The sequence below is a fragment of the Chanodichthys erythropterus genome, chromosome 6, assembly GCF_024489055.1.
Source record: "Chanodichthys erythropterus isolate Z2021 chromosome 6, ASM2448905v1, whole genome shotgun sequence".
NCBI classification, from domain to species: domain Eukaryota; kingdom Metazoa; phylum Chordata; class Actinopteri; order Cypriniformes; family Xenocyprididae; genus Chanodichthys; species Chanodichthys erythropterus.
Window position 1 is genome coordinate 18,194,443 of NC_090226.1, and position 17,672 is coordinate 18,212,114.

At 38.3% G+C, this 17,672-nt stretch overlaps 1 protein-coding gene across 2 annotated transcripts in view; it reads left to right on the top strand.

Moving 5' to 3' along the window:
- The window catches only part of suclg2 (succinate-CoA ligase GDP-forming subunit beta), a 160,260-nt gene that overhangs the window by 113,601 nt on the left and 28,987 nt on the right, over nt 1-17,672 (top strand). The gene's annotated exons all lie outside the window — the stretch shown is intronic.

The window sequence follows — 17,672 nt, forward strand, 5'->3', positions numbered from 1 at the left end:
TCTTTCGCACTGGTAAGATAAAAACAGAGGTGGTATTCCCGGCACGACTGCCGACCCCTGAGAGTTAAACCAGTCACTCCATATGTATTGCTTTTTGTATGTTTGTACTTTTTGATGAATGGAAGTTTGACTTTCATTGGATGGACAAAAAATGAGAGAGAACGTTAAAAATATCTACATTTGTATTCCGAGGATGCACGAGAGTCTTATGGGTTTAGAATCGCACAAGGGTGAGTAATTGATGACACAATTTTCATTTTGGGGTGAACTAACCTTGTCAAAATCCCTTGATATGCAGATATTAAAACAGACACGCAGCCCCTTTTTGAGTTGTGACCCAGAAATACTGGCCTACTATATTATTAATTGATATAACGAATTTCATCATATTTTTATATGTCTTAAATGGCTGTTGTTGTCTTTTTTTTTTTTTTTTTTTTTTTTATTAAAAATGCAACACAAATTACAACATTAAAAAAAATCATCAACATGGGTTCAAATCCTGGACATTTCATTACATTTATTTTACAATTTGTATTCTTTTGTACATTTTTATTAATATAACATCTGTTCCCCACCATGCTCATTTTTCAGCATGTGGAGAGACTTGGCAGGGGAAGTATAGAATTGCTGCTTGGCAAAGGTTACCTGCAAGGACACAACTTATTTTTATTTTCATTCTTTGGATAAGATTCTTTGTATATTCACATATCATTTATGCATTTGTTTTCAGCAACTGACCCAAAGTTGACAAGCTCACTGGGAAAAGTCCTGCTGCTTCCTCTGGCCAGTCCATTCCCATATTCAAAAAGGTGGCGTTTGTTGAAATAGTTGTACTTTCTGTGTCTTTCTGCCTCTAGCTTGCACACAAATGCCTTTCTGTTCAGTTTAGGTGGTTTATTTCCCTGCCAGTATCTGCTTAGACGTGCCAATGGATTTTTTTAGTTGTTTACATCAATAAACCATAATCTTCCAAGCCTCTTTCTCTTCGCATCTTCATCTCAGTCTAGAGCTCGATTTGCCTGTAGGCTGAATCTTTTGCTGCAGTTTCTCGTACTTGTCTTTATGAGGAGGGGGCCATGTGGAGACCCTGGTCCTGAAGTGACCCTCTGTGGGCCTGGGCCTGGGCCATAATCAAGCTAATGATGTATGATAAAACTGATGCAAGCAGACAGATTCGTCACCCTAACCCAAGGCTCCTCAATCTTTACGTCACATCACATTTAGTCGTATCACTGTAAACCTCAGATTGGGTCTGTACTCAAGTTTTGCAACCATATTAATTGGATTTGGTGTAGTTTTATGAGTGTGTTTGAGTACTTATATCCCAGTCTCTCTTTCTCTCTCTTTCTCTCTCTCTCTCTCTCTCTCTCTCTCTCTCTCTCACACACACTGATATGATGAAGCATGCTGAGAGGTGTTCACTGAGATTACTGTCAGCGTAATTCAGCTTGCAGGGGTTTGGTTTGATATCAGGCCTGTGTCTGATCAGCACACCTCTTTTGCCTTGTAATGGAAAGATGATGAGAATCGCATGAAATGGTTCTTTCATTACGCGGCTGCTGAAGCACGCTGTCTCTCGTAACTCAGGTCAAGCCCTCACTCTCTGTATATCTGGCCTGCCACAGTGGCCAGTTTCATACTCAACAGGGGATATTTCCAATGAAACAACCATGTGCCAAACATTAACCCTGATTTTTGGAGTTCAGCGGCTCCTCTATATAAAAAAATTCAACATGAAAATGCATTCAAAACCCATGATACTTTCATAATGTGACATTTTCTGACTGAAACTGCATTTTTAATGAGAATAATTTAGGGTGAGACTTGATTTTGTCCATTTGTGATTGTTTGAATCATGAAAAGTTGATGTTGCACAATTGAGCCTGATCTGAATGTTAAGGACAACACCTAAAACATATAGGCCTAGTTTCACAGACAGGGCATTTTGAGACAGACAAAACAATGGCACTGTCATATTTAAAGATATGTTAGTACAAGTTGCTTTCATTTAAGTCTGGGAGTAGGCTTAAGCCTTGTCTGTGAAACCAGGCAATAGCATTATAGCTGTGGAATTAGTATGATTATTAAAACCTTACAGTTATCATCCGTGGTTTCGGAGTCAAAACAATGGCTAAATAGTTATTACATTTCAATAGAAAATTATAAAGATTTTTTTTTCTTTTGAATAATATGCTTTGATGTATTTTGCACAATAAGAACATGTATTGAGAAAGTAAACAGAGTCCATTTTTTACTTTATGCACAATTCTTTCAAAATCAAAATGGAAACACATTCAAGCTCTTATGAAGGCTTAGTTATTAGGGCTGGGACAATACATCGATTTGATATTAAGATGCATTTTCATCATTCTGATCGCAAGTGGATGACGCTAAACGGGGTGTAAAACGCTTTGAGCTTGTCCACTTTCGACCACATCCAGAGGTAGTCGAAAACTCATTTGACCGTATTGCTTTCATAGTGTTGAAGCTCATGTGGTCGAATGCATTCGAACAACCACAAAAGACTGCCTTCTCTCAACTTACTGGCCTAATGCATACACATTATAAAAAGTGCGCTAGCCAGATGGGATTTAAAATTTGTCGGCTGAAGAGCTAACTTCAGTTTGAAGATGAAAAACTTTTCATCATTACTGATTTGTTCGGTGTGGTCTTGCAGCTATCAGAGCAAAAACAAAAGCTGCTGTTGTCTGTATGTTTTTCCGTTGTCTTCTTTTGCCTTCATATGTAAATTGTGCAAGCTTATTTTGTCCATTAGATCTCCAGATCTGAAAAAGCGGAATGTGTTTCGTTCAAATTTAACCACCCGTAGACCCCTCCCATTGAAGAAATCAGTACAGAAGTAGTCAAAGTGGATAGATAAGATGGATTAAAACTCCAGGTGTAAACAGGAATGTGTTTCCTTCGTCTACTTGTGATGCGACCAACCAAAACGCATCTTACCAGGTGTAAACAGGGCCAAAGTTTGGCTGCAGTTATGTACGTTCAAGGCTTCTTAGGGCATGAATTGCACCATTGCGCCATTGTACTGTAACCACCCAGCAAAAGTTTTGTCTGAAAATATCTTCTGTCTCTAGAATTGCAAATCCTTTGTTGACAGCAGGGATTTTCAATCCTCAGGGAGGCAAGTGGCAATGTTCTGCAGTTGTTATGTGTGTAGGTGTAGGAGCTTTAGAGTCAGATGTAGAAAAATAGAAGCAGAATGTGCCCCATGGCCTCTGTTACTGACCCTGTTTAAGGAGGTTCTACATTTCTGACAGCAGGTAGCGCCTCACATAACTGCTGATGTCCCCCATATACCTAAATTTTACACTAGACTGCTCAGTGAACAAGGGTCAATACAAAGGGACAATACAAAACACGTTTTGCGAAAAAGTTACTCAAGGATTGATCACTACCAACTGTTTGTCTGTATTTATTTGTTTACTGTTAGTTGTAACGAATGTTTTTGTGTAATTCGCTGTGTATTTTGATGATAATGCAAGGGAGAGATAGAGTTTAAGACTTTAGCTCGCAAATAAATTATTAAACACCGCTACTGACAGTTTCTGACATTTTCAGTGCGTGATATGGTCCTGTTTTGTTGTTGTCGGTATGCCGGAGCATGAGCTCCTGAAGCTCCGCCCTCTTCTTGAAAAGCAGCTCATTTGCATTTAAAGGGATACACACAAATGCTGTGTTTTTGCTCTCCCCCAAAAAGTAGCAATTTTAACATGCTATAAAAAAATGACCTGGGGTATTTTGAGCTAAAACTTCACATACACACTCTGGGGGCATCAGAGGCTTATTTTACATCTTGTAAAAAGGGGCATAACAGGTCCCCTTTAATATTTTTTGAATGTAACTTCCTTTTTTTTCCCTCCCCCTAAATTCAGCTACATTTTATATGGTTTTCTTTTTCAGTTGATAGAACCTTTCACATTTCCCATTTTTTCACCACTTCTGTCAGGACCTGTCTGTGCTCAACCTCCTCTGTTTGGAAGTACAGAAGTGATTACATTGTCCATCAGCAGCTAGAATGTCCGCATCGGCTGGCCGGATTGATGTTTGACAGAATAATTAGAAAACTGTCCACTCCCGTAATCGCTGAAGCTCATCTTTTAGGAAGGCTTTCAAAGGCCTGCATCTGAGGCTGATGGGAAGGTTACCTGTTGTTTGTGTGTAAGTGTGTGGCTAATATTGAGAAGGAAAATGGTTTTTTGAGACTGTGTGTAGATGGGAGTGAATGTAGAATAATTGTGGTAAAGTCAGGTCATCTTGTAATGCCCCAGGGCAGTTATTCCCACTCATGTAAGTTCAGCTTCTGTTTACTTCAATAAGGAAAGACAGAAACCTCCAAAACTGTTTGCTCAGCTCACATTCAGTGAGATCCAAAAGTCTAAGACCACAAGCGAAAATGATTCTATTTTGCATTTTTTATGTAATGCAATATTTTATTTTTAATAAAGTAATGACTTTATGACTGCATTGTTTCCGATTGCAATTTGATCTCTGCCGAAGACTAGTTCTTTGTGTGCCTCTGTTTTTATTATATATATATATATTCTGTCTCATTAACCTGACCTTAGTTACATGAGCAGTGGACCCCACCTGTGTCCTCCATGCTGGACTTTAATGGCTGCTGGACAGGGAATTGGGCTCAGTGTGAAGAATTCAGTGACTCATGGATCGAGGGCCACTGCTCGTCTGAGCCCAAGCTTGCCGATTTGATCCCTTTAATACCTGAGCAAAGCTGCAATGGCTAATTGATGTGCTTCTGAGCCATGCAGATTGAGGCTTCATTCTTCAGTTCTTAAGTGTCTGTCAAGGGGCATTTGGTCCTGCCACAGATCACTAAGGCATGGAGAGGCTCTTACCCAATTTAACACGTCTTTCTCCCTCTCTTTCCACATTCATTTTAAATGAACAAATTAAAACAGTTACACATGTCTTCAAGACCAGCCTAGTCCCTGAAAGTAAACACTGATGATAATGCATGAATATGTATGAATTGCATAAGGTCGTTATTGATGGGAATGTATACATTATTTTTTGATTACAATAAACTGTTTTTAACAACAAAAAAATAAAATGCATTTTAAATATGTATTTTTAAATATATTTGATGAAAACCTTACAATTAGTGTTGTTCATTTCACATCCAAAGTCATTTAAAGACAAGGCTGCAAAAAAATGGACTATTTAATTTTTTGTTATAAATTTATGATCCAATCCCTTTAAATGTTTGGTGGTTTGAGAAAAAAAAAGTGAGGTAACACTTAACAATAAGGTTAATTTGTTAACATTTATTAATTTATTAACTAACATGAACTAACCATAAGCAATACATTTTTACTGTATTTGTTAATCTGTAAGTCAATAATTTTCTTTCCCTTAAAACTCATCTTTGATCACCAAAATTACATATTTAAACGTTTTTTTCCTTTGAAAATAAAATTATGCCTTAAAGGTACAATATGTAAAATTTTTGCAGTAAAATATCCAAAAACCACTAGGCTAGTGTTATATATTTTGTCCAGCTGATTACAAACAATATCTCTAATGTTTTCAACTACTTGTAAATCATGAGAAAATTACCATTCTAAACAGTGACACGGGGCAGTGCAGTCGCCTGTCAATGACGTCAGTTACCTTTGTTACCGCCTTTACTGACGTGGAAACCACATGACAACAGTGCCGTGGACAAATGCGGAAGTAGTGTCTAGCGTCCAGTAAACCACTAGCTTGCTTCAAGCAGTTCCTTATTCTTATTCTTGCACGTTTTATGGTGGATTGTGTTACTTATTTATGGAACATAATTACTGTTTACCTTCTGCCGCTGGTTCTGTCGACAAGGACAGCTCCTGTAAGCTCATGACCGGAAAAGCGGAAGCGGCGCCGGCGACTGTGTCATAATAAAAGTCCCGCTGCTCGTGAGGCGTTTGTTGATCAATCGCTCCAGCTCCTCGTTCATCTCCCGCAACACTCGGTCCTGCTCTGCTTCATACTACAGTAACGTTAGTAATCGCATCCACGAACATGAGTTATTCCAGACTCAAATCCATATTCATTTGCTCCGTCCGTTGAAATGGAGACCACATGTCCCAAGTTTCCGCTCTAAAACTTGGCGTCATCAAACTACGCCTTTGTTTTGAATAGGCTTCTAGCGACCTCTAGCGGAAAAAAATATCACAAATTGTACCTTTAAAATAGCTTGAATGTAACTCCACACCCTTGCCTCATTTAATATACTTAGATCTATGAATATGATAATTAGCCCCGCCTCCACTCACTCACATGAGCTCAGACGAGATCCACTCGGTCAACTTACTGAGGTAAACGCTGCACTGTGGTATCGCTTTTTAAAACATCAGACACATAACGATAATTAATATAATTGACATTTTGCTTGACTATGTTATCAAACAGCTAATTATATGTTGCTAATATTACACAAACCATGTTTACATTCACAAGTCAGACAGCTGCCTTCTAACAATCAGTATGCTTAGAAACACTTTGAACAACTCAGAACATCAGAGTAAGGCATATAATTCATCAAAACACCGTAATATGCATCATACACCCGCCATATTGCTAAATATTTTTCATATCAACAGAAAAATATACCGGGATAACCTTCTTTTGAGATTCCCTTGGTGGACAGTTAATGATATGCTAAATCCCGCTGGCACTTTGACACGATTGGTTACAATGTAGTTTGTGACGTTAGAAACACCAACGGTTTGAGACTGGTTTACTGCAGTTTTAAAGAGAAAATACTCAGCAATTGTTTTGACTTATGAATTTGCACAGGGTTTATCTTAAAGCATGTTAAAAACACCAGATATGAACAACATTAAAATCTTGATTTCACCACAGATTATGACTTTAACGCTAGTTAATAAAAATCCAGCTGTTCATAGCTTGTTCATGTTAGTTCACAGTGCATTAACTAATGTTAACAAATACAGCTCTTGATTTTAATAATGTATTAGTAAATGTTGAAATTAACATTTAAGAAAGATTAATAAATGCTGTAGAAGTGCAGTTCATTATTAGTTCATGTTTATGTAGTTAACTAATGAACCTTGTTGTAAAATGGGTTACAATTAATTTTAATGTAGGCTACGTGTACTTACAGTGTACTTACAGTTTACTTACCCAAGAAAGTAGTGGTAATATAACATAACTACATGGATTAAGGTTAGGTTAGGGGTAGGTCCAAGGTCAGTACCTAGTTATTCTGTGTTATTGTAATTGCTATAATAAGTTCATAGTATGTACAGTATCTCACAAAAGTGAGTACACCCCTCACATTTCAGCAACAAATTTATTATATGTTCTCAAGGGACAATACAACTGTCATCTACAGTAAATCTCAACATACAGCCATTTTTGTCTAAATAACTGTCAACAAAAGTGAGTACACCCTAAGTGAACATGTCAAAACTGTGTCCAAAGTGTCAATATTTTGTGCAAACCATCTTGTTGCAGTGTCGTTGTATGGTCTGAGCACTGACAAGCTGCAATTCTAATTCTCAAATCCTCAAAGAGTTCTTTGCCATGTGGTGCCATGTTGAACATCCAATGAACAATAATACAAGATACAAATTTGTATGGTCCTGTCAAGCAGACAAAAACATGAACATGATGAATAGGACACGTGGCTTTGCACGGTTAAATGACATACATATCACTTAGGGTGTATTCACTTTTGTTGCCAGCTATTTTGACAATATTGGCTGTATGTTAAGTTATTTTCAGAGGACAGTAAATCTATACTGCTATACAAGCAGCACATTGACTACTCTAAAATATAAACAAGTTTTATATAGCATTGTCCCTTGAGAAGATATACTAATACTGTATACTGTACATGTGGAATAGGACTGTAAAATAAAGTGCTACTGTAAAGTGTTGAGAAGGGTGATGTTTCCTTTTGCGAGTTAACATGACATTGTTTAATGCACTGATAGGTGTCCACATCTTTTTAACAAATTTGATGTTGATTGGATCCACATGTTGTGGCTGTGAAATTTCTGTTTTCAGCTTAGAGAAGTCTGAGACAGAGAACAAGGGAACGACGAAGAAAAGGGTAGGAAGGAAAGAGAGAGGGGTGGGCGAACGAGAGAAAATTCTATCAATTTTTAAATTACTCATTTAGTTTGGGTGGAGAGGCAGCAGAAACCAGTCATTGCGTTTCAATAAGTGCAGTGATACAGTGATTCACACAGATGAATAACAAATTAGTGGTCTTAAAAGGCCCTATTTTTAGAGTGGGTTCTGCTGAGGGCCAAAGCATCATATCAATATAGCTTTCCATCTATCTGTATTAAAACGCACTGGGGTTATTTCATCCCAGCCAAATTGCCTCGCATGCTAAACAGCGGCAGAAAAGTGAATTATCCAGTCCCCGTGCACACTATTTATTTCTTTGCTTTATCATCACGGCTGTAAATGCAAATGGCAAATACAGTATGCACATACACACATGTGTGAGGATTATTATGTGATAAAACGCATATGAAAAAGTGTATTAATGCCCTTATGCATGCTCTCAGGTTATTTTTTTATTTTTTTTAGTTTACTTTTAAAGCTAGAAACCTTTTTAAACTCACATTTTCAGTTACAATGCCAAAGACAGTATGCTACAGTAGCCCTATTAGTCCCATTAGAAACATTTCTCAAAAGTGCAGTTGATTTCTTTGTGGAATCTTTATGAGGGAAAGATTATTGAGTGCACTTAAATATATGGCCCAAATATAACAATAGTTGAGAAGAACTATGTAGACTTAATAAATACAAAGTATCTTAAACTATTTATAACTTTACAAACTCATTTCATACATTTTTAATGGAACATAACTGATCATCGCTCCTTGCCAGACAATAGTTTCTCCTGCCAGCTAATGTTTAATAGGCTTACTTTTACAGCTGTTGTTAAAGACCGGTTCTGCAGCCATTAGCAAGTGTCGTTTTTACAAAAGCCGAGACATGTCTCTAAACTGTAACTAAAAGAAGACGATTTGCCTTGCAAAAAAACGCACAGCTGCCCTTTAGATGCCTCATTGGCTTCTAAGGTCCGGAGCAATCGGAATCAGAATCATTTGGATAATTGACCTTCTGCGCGAATACATTAGAATAAATTAATTTTGATTGGCCACGGAGCGTCACGAACAAAGTAGGAGGGTCGGTCTTTTATATGCAGTGTTGGTTTGTTGCGACGGGTCTCAGAGGTGATTATGTATGCCATTCTGTGTGTATTATGCATTTCTTCAATTTAATAAAGTATTCTGGCTCGCAGCACTGCAGTCTACTTGTGGCAGAACTCCATGATTGAAGTAGATGTTGGGAATGTCTTGTGTGGAAATGCACTGCTATAAATTTTTCTACCCAGGACTGTCACAGGAAAAACTGTATACGCACACAGTCTGGCCAGAGGTAGGCTTGAGTACAGCTAGCTGATCTCAAGGCCAGCAGCGTACAGTGTGTGTGCGAGGGTTGTATGGCCTCGGTTAGATCTGTATGTATTGAATTTGGTTGTCTGAAACTTTTGCCTCGTCATGAGGAGGTGAAGGTTTTATGTGGCATAGTGGATGATAAATTTCACTTCAGGAAAGTATAGGTGAGTGAGATTCAAAGGTCTATGTGCATAACATTTCGAAATCATTTTTCTTCCATAATGTGGCTATTTTATCGACCGGGGATGTAATAAGCAGACTTTTCAAACCAGAGTTTGCAGTCAATTTCAGTAATAGTTTAGGAAGTAGCTCGATTTTTTTTTTTTTTTTTTTTTTTTTTTTTTCTTCCAAATTTTGGTTTAGCTGTTTTATATTTTTAATGTCGATTTATTACTTTAAAATACACAACTTCTCTATTTCACTCCTGAAAGACTGGTGGCACTATAGTTAAGTTGGTTAAAACTGGGTTTGGTAACCTTATTCTAAACATTAGTTAAAGATTAACTAATATTAAGTTACAAAAACTTAAATTTCAAATAAATGCTGTTCTTTTGAACTTTGTATTCATCAAAGAATCCTGAAAATAAATAAATAAATAAATAAATAAATAAATATCATGGTTTACACAAAAAAATATTAGCCGCACAACTGTTTTCAACATTCATAATAATAAGACATATTTCTTGACTAGCATATTAAAATGATTTCTGACAGATCATGTGACACTGAAGACTGAAGTAATGGCTAAAATAATGGCTGCTGAAAATTCATCTTTGCCACCACAGGAAAAAAGTAAAATACAAACCCGATTCCAAAAAAGTTGGGACACTGTACAGATTGTGAATAAAAACAGAATGATGTGGAAGTTTCAAATTTCAACATTTTATTCAGAATACAACATAGATGACATATCAAATGTTTAAACTGAGAAAATGTATCATTTTAAGGGAAAAAATAAGTTGATTTTTAAATTTCATGGCATCAACACATCTCAAAAAAGTTGGGACAAGGCCATGTTTACCACTGTGTGGCATCCCCTCTTCTTTTTATAATAGTCTGCAAACGTCTGGGGACTGAGGAGACAAGTTGCTCAAGTTTAGGAATAGGAATGTTGTCCCATTCTTGTCTAATACAGGCTTCTAGTTGCTCAACTGTCTTAGGTCTTCTTTGTCGCATCTTTATGATGTGCCAAATGTTTTTTTTATGGGTGAAAGATCTGGACTGCAGGCTGACCATTTCAGTACCCGGATCCTCCTTCTACGCAGCCATGATGTTGTAATTGATGCAGTATGTGGTCTGGCATTGTCATGTTGGAAAATGCAAGGTCTTCCCTGAAAGAGACGACGTCTGGATGGGAGCATATGTTGTTCTAGAACTTGGATATACCTTTCAGCATTGATGGTGCCTTTCCAGATGTGTAAGCTGCCCATACCACACGCACTCATGCAACCCCATCCCATCAGAGATGCAGGCTTCTGAACTGAGCGCTGATAACAACTTGGGTTGTCCTTGTCCTCTTTAGTCCGGATGACATGGTGCCAGTTTTCCAAAAAGAACTTCAAATTTTGATTCGTCTGACCACAGAACAGTTTTCCACTTTGCTGCAATCCATTTTAAATGAGCCTTGGCCCAGAGAAAATGCCTGCGCTTCTGGATCATGTTTAGATATGGCTTCTTTTTTTTGACCAATAGAGTTTTAGACGGCAACGGCGAATGGCATGATGGATTGTGTTCACCGACAATGTTTTCTTGAAGTATTCCTGAGCCCATGTTGTGATTTCCATTACAGTAGCATTCATGTATTGGGTGCAGTGCCGTCTAAGGGCCCGAAGATCACAGGCATCCAGTATGGTTTTCCGGTCTTGACCCTTACGCACAGAGATTGTTCCAGATACTCTGAATCTTTGGATGATATTATGCACTGTAGATGATGATAACTTCAAACTCTTTGCAATTTTTCTCTGAGAAACTCCTTTCTGAAATTGCTCCACTATTTTTCGCCGCAGCAGTGGGGGAATTGGTGATCCTCTGCCCATCTTGACTTCTGAGAGACACTGCCACTCTGAGAGGCTCTTTTTATACCCAATCATGTTGCCAATTGACCCAATAAGTTGCAAATTGGTCCTCCAGCTGTTCCTTATATGTACATTTAACTTTTCCGGCCTCTTATTGCTACCTGTCCCAACATTTTTGGAATGTGTAGCTCTCATGAAATCCAAAATGAGCCAATATTTGGCATGACATTTCAAAATGTCTCACTTTCAACATTTCATATGTTATCTATATTCTAGTGTGAATAAAATATAAGTTTATGAGATTTGTAAATGATTGCATTCCTTTTTTATTCACAATTTGTACAGTGTCCCAACTTTTTTGGAATCGAGTTTGTATATTACAATTAATAAAAGTTACTTTAAATTTGTATTATATTTTTGATGTAAAAACTGCAGCCTTGGTGAACATTAGAGACTTCTTTCAAAAATATTAAAGGGGATATATCATGAAAATCTGACTTGTTTAAGTGCTATAATCGGGTCCCCCGTGCATCTGTCAACCCAGAAAATATGAAAAAGGACAACCCAGTAACTTTGTTTTGGCAAGCCTTTCTCTTCAAGCATGTGAAAAGAGGAGCCACTCAGATTTTGCTCCCCTTGTGCTCCCCTTAAGTATCTCCATATGGTAAAATGCCTGTTTTGTATAGTCATGCCATGAATCTCGAGTGTGTATTAAGCCATTCGCAAAAACTAAAATATAAAACCATCAACAAGTTCTGATATTAAAGAAATGACAGTGAGTCAGTCAGATACCATAGCTGTTCTGATATGAAGCTGCTGTTTCAGTGAAATTCAAGTCAATTCAAATTTAGCAGGATCCCACTTCGTACATTTGTGAATGTGTCAGTTGATTCTCTGTCGGGTATCTTCCTATATTTAGTAGGATTTCTGCTTCGAAGTGCTTCTCTGCTCTCCTGTATTCAGCGTGTAGTGACGGGTCTGTGAGTGTTGCATGTGTTCCTGTGCTCTTGTGCATGTGTGATACATCTGCTGTCTGTTGAACATCTCTGTTCCCCTGTCTCAATGCTCTCTGATCGACACACATTAACCCCTCTGAGGGTGTTATGGGATATTTATGTCTGTCTGTCACTGACGACACGTCTCTCTCCGGGATGAATAATGTTCCTGCCGCTGTCTGCTGATGTCAGCCGCACAACACAGCAGCTTTGTGCGTGTGTGTGTGTGTGTGTGTGTGTGTGTGTGCGCGCATGAGTGAAAGGCTTCACGAGAGGAAATTAAATTTGTTGTCTTCTTGACTGGCATGTGTCAGCTTTCTCATCATGCTTGCTTGATTGTTCTCATTTTTTATCCCATTTTTCATTTTATCATTTCTGCATATTCTCCATTTTTTTTCATTGTCATGTTTTTTTCAGTTCCCAATTCTTCATTTATGGAATATCAGGTGTTCTGTCCTAAATCATAGTGAGCTGCCTAGTCACTACATACAGTAGCTACATGGCTGTAACCATCATGAAACCTCATAAATGACCAGTTTGGACTCTACATCGGTGGATCACAACCAGGTAGTCGGGGGCCCAGGGGGCTTCAGCAAACTTCCAAGTGGGCCGCATACTTAATAATAATAACTTAACTTATAAGTTTTTACATATTAATAATTACTTATTAATAATATATTAGAAAGACCTAGCTCTAATCTAAATTAAAATACTAAAAAAAGACAAGATCTGAAATCATATTTCTTTTTATTTTCCTTCAATAATTACTGTTTTTATTGAAGAGTACATACAGTTCTGAAATACAGAACATTGGACCCTGTGAAATCCGTTTTTGTTGTTGTTGTTGTTGTTGTTTTTCCCCAAATTCCATTTTATTTTTATCCCAAATTCCGTTTTTTCCGTTTTTTTTTTTTTTTTTTGTTTGTTTGTTTTTTCGGGTTTTTTTTAGACTCCATTTTAATGGTTAAAGTAATTTTATTAATCAAAGAACGAAGCGGTTAAATGCCGATGAAGTGACTTTCAGAGCGGCTCTGGAGATGAATTTTGTGCGTTCATTTCCTTATAGAGGGTATGCACGTGACGTCACCGTCGACCGTTAGGACTGCGGTCACGCACGCTGAGTGGCAAAAGACTGAGCAGCAGCATTGATTTTCAGAGTGAATGTCGCGAAAATCACACAAAACACATTCAAAACGGGAAAGAGCTTTGCGGCTGACTGTACAAATAGATTTGACACAAACCCTGAGGTATATATTTAAAAACTAGAGAAAGCAACAGAAAAAGAAGCAAATGGATCACTGCAATTCACAGAAACAGCTCGACTCCAGCAGAGAAACATGGATTTGCAGTTTTCATTTTGTGTCGAATTGTTGGATTTTGAGGTAAAATCATACCTTATATATTGTATTGTTGTATATTATGTTGACGACTCATCAATTAAATATTTTCCATCTTATATTATGCATAATTGGGTGTTTTTAAATAAACAACACTGTCAAAAGTATACTATAAATGTTTTAGGGCTGGACAATATAACGATATAACATTGATATAAGTGATTAAGCAGATTTAAATCTAACGTTACCAATATTGTAGTTATATAAAATATTCACAGGCAGATTTGCTTTATGTATTTCCCCGGCGTCAAATCAGGCACATATAAATGTCAGGAAACACCACTCCTGGCTGCATGTCAATATCCATGGATTAGGTTTATTTGACAAGTTGTAAGAAACACTTTCGAGTCCAACCTTTAGGCTAATTCGTTAGTTTTACTCGCGTTTTCGCCGTTTCTCCTATTAATCCAGTTACGCAGCTGGCTCTTTTGCCACTCAGTCTAGCTGAGGGAGCACATTTTCGGCGGGAAAGTGACGTCGATGCATACTCTCTATAGTGATGTGACAGAGGATGAAAATGCCACGAGCGTCGTGTGTGAGGTAGGCTAAATGAAACCGCGCTTCTGCATCATTCATTTCAGAGGCACACAGACATGCAGGATTCATATTTAAATAGTCTATTTTAGGGATGGGCATTTCAAGCAAAAATAATATTCAAAAATCGTTAATATAAGTGAAAGTAAAATCCGCACGGCCATTTAACGGTGCGAAGCAGAGCGAGCGTTTTCAATTAATTCCTACGTTGAGCTTCCATAGGAATAAACTGAAAACGCTCGCCCTCCGCCAGTGTACATGCACCATGAATGACCGAGGGGATTTTACTTTCACTTTCAAATTAGCGCCGATTCGGGAGCGGTGACAAGTGATGATACCGGTGTTGTTCCTGAACCGGCAACACCGACTATCGCAGCAAGCCTACCTCAAGCCATATTGATTTTAGGCTGCATAAATGCGTTGTGAACAGCCTGAATGACGGCACGAGTGTCGTGTGAACATTGATTTTAACGTCTCTGTTATATGCCACGCTTGTCTGTGTTCTACTGTTGTCTAATGCTGCATTCACACCGAACGCGTCTGGGGCGACAAATTCGCGCCAGACGCGTCTAGTTGGACGCTTGAACATTTTGAAGTCAGACGCCTCAGACGCGCGTAAAATTCGCTCAATTCATGCGTCTAAACAAAGTGTGTTCAGACGCGAATTCGCTTTCATCTCTTTCTGCACAGATCCTCTGAATAAACACATAATCTCGTCAGTTGGAAACCTGTAGCGGCAATTTAACTCGGTTATGTCGGCCGACTTTTGCTAGCTAGGCTAGTATCAACGGCTAAAATCATGTAAAAAGTTTTACAACTAACCAGATTGTCCGATTTCTTCGCTTAGAAGCGGATTTCGCCTCGGACGCGCGCCAATTTCGCTTCAACCGCTTGTTTTTTCCGCGCGTCTATTTCGCTCTAGACGCGCGAATGCATTAAAAATGTTCAATCGTCCAACTAGACGCGGTAGACGCGAATTTGACGCTCAATTCGCGTCTGGGGCGTCAAATTTGCGCCAGACGCTTCCATCTCTTTCTGCACAGATCCTCTGAATAAACACATAATCTCGTCAGTTGGAAACCTGTAGCGGCAATTTAACTCTGTTATGCTGGCCGACTTTTGCTAGCTAGAAGGTGGGCTAGTATCAACGGCTAAAATCATGCAAAAAGTTTTACAACTAACCAGATTGTCCGATTTCTTCGCTTATTCTCTTCCAGGCAAGGTCCTTTTTATTCCTGTCTTGATAAAAATATAATGACACATCACAGAGCTCAGGGTGGCCACACACAGCGACATCTTTGTTCTGGTCTCCAGCATCACTGATCACATCATAAACACGTTACTACCAAAGCAGAGTCCCTGATTGGTTAACGCGCCGCGAATTTACGCCAAAGTTCAGATTTTTCAACTCGGGCGTTTGGGCGTCAGACGCTCAATTCACGCGTCAGCGGCCGATTCGCGCCGCAGGACCTCTAGACGCGCGTTTGCATTGACTTAACATGTAAATCAGACGCCTCAGGCGCCCCAGACGCGTTCGGTGTGAACGCAGCATAAGAGTTGATTGACAACTTTTTAGGTGCGTTATTGGCAGCGCGCGCGCCACCCTCTGGTTACATGAACATGTCACCATTGAAAACATGAGGATTTAATTAATTAATTTCTAAAATATAAAAATAATTAATTTCCATAGAGTTGTGTTTACTTGGATGTTTATTAGCGAATTAATCACAATGATATAAACATTTACTATATAACCGTGTTTTAAACAAGTGAATCTTGTTAAAAGTTCCATGGCCGTGCTGGAGCATAAATGAAAAGCGAAATGCAGACGACTTCACGAGACTAATGATGAGCATAAACAACAGAGAGAGAATTAAATTCAGCGCTTTTATTTCCTACATGTGCTCATTCACGGCTGTATTATTTAATTCATGCAAAGTTACATCTTTATTGGTACAGGACTTGACGGATTATCTTACGTGACTCCATGAGCTTGTCTCTATTTCTTAGAGACAAGCTGCATAAACTAGCTACATTTCAGGTATTTATGTAACACATCTAATTTGTGCATTAATGGCTATTATGTTAAATAAAGTTTACTAATTACAGCAAAGCAAGTAAATATACTTTACATGTGCACATCATTGTCTCCCCTCCCCTCAGATGCGCTGTAATGGCGATCCTGTGCGCAATTGTCAAAACACCCACAAGATGCCGTTTATTGGTAAATCCGATATTACAAAACCAATAACCGATTATGATAAAATGCTTAAATATCGGGAAAAATATCGGTAAATAAATATATCGGTCGATCTCTAATCTTGATTTAATTTTTTTCACGAAACTTGTCACAATGCATTCTAGGATTGACTTCAATGTACTTGTTTATGTAGTCAAAATTAGGTGTTTTAAGAGCCTTTGCGTTGTTGTACCCTTGATGCCTTCTCGGTAGGCAGCTCACTAGGTTTTGGAACAGAGCAGTAGTGTTTGATTTTTGAATCAGTTTTCCATTTCTCCATTTCCCTCTTTATATCTGCAGCACATTGTCTTCCAAGACCTTTGAGACCTTCAGATTTCTCTCATAAATGAGCCTGCATCCAACTTCAGGTTTTAAATTGAGCTGTGATGGACATTCGCTTGCATCTGTTTTTTTGTTGTTGTTGTTGTTGTTGTTGTTTTCTCTGTCTGATTATAAAATGCTGGAAGAAACATAAAGGGACTTAATAGCACAGAGGAACTCTCTCTCTCTCACACACACACAGACGGTGGTATGCTTTTATAGCCCCTTTAAGCCAGACGGCACAAGCCATGGTGTCCTGAACCAAACGTTACATGACAGGTTCTCCAGTCTTCTTTCTGTACACACTGAAGGCGAAAAGCATCAGGATATATTTGAGCAGAATCTTGGACCAATAAGATATCAAAATGGGTGGGTCTAACATGTACTGTAAATAGCCATGCAATTAACAAAACGTCTTAAGACATCTAAAAATCTAGATCTTGCTTTTCATTGTTCATTTTGCATTTTACCGTCTGTAAATAAATTGTTTTCCGGTTAGGTTTCCAAGTTATTTATGAATACCTTTGTGAATCGTAGACTTAAATGGGTTTGTTGACCCAAAAATGAATACTTCATCATCATTTACTCAACCTCATGTTGTTCCAAACATGTATGACTTTCATTCTTTTAGACTTTTTTAGTCAGTGCAGTCCAATGGGGTGTTTTGGGCCCCACTGACTTTCACTATATGGGAAAAGGCCGCTGAA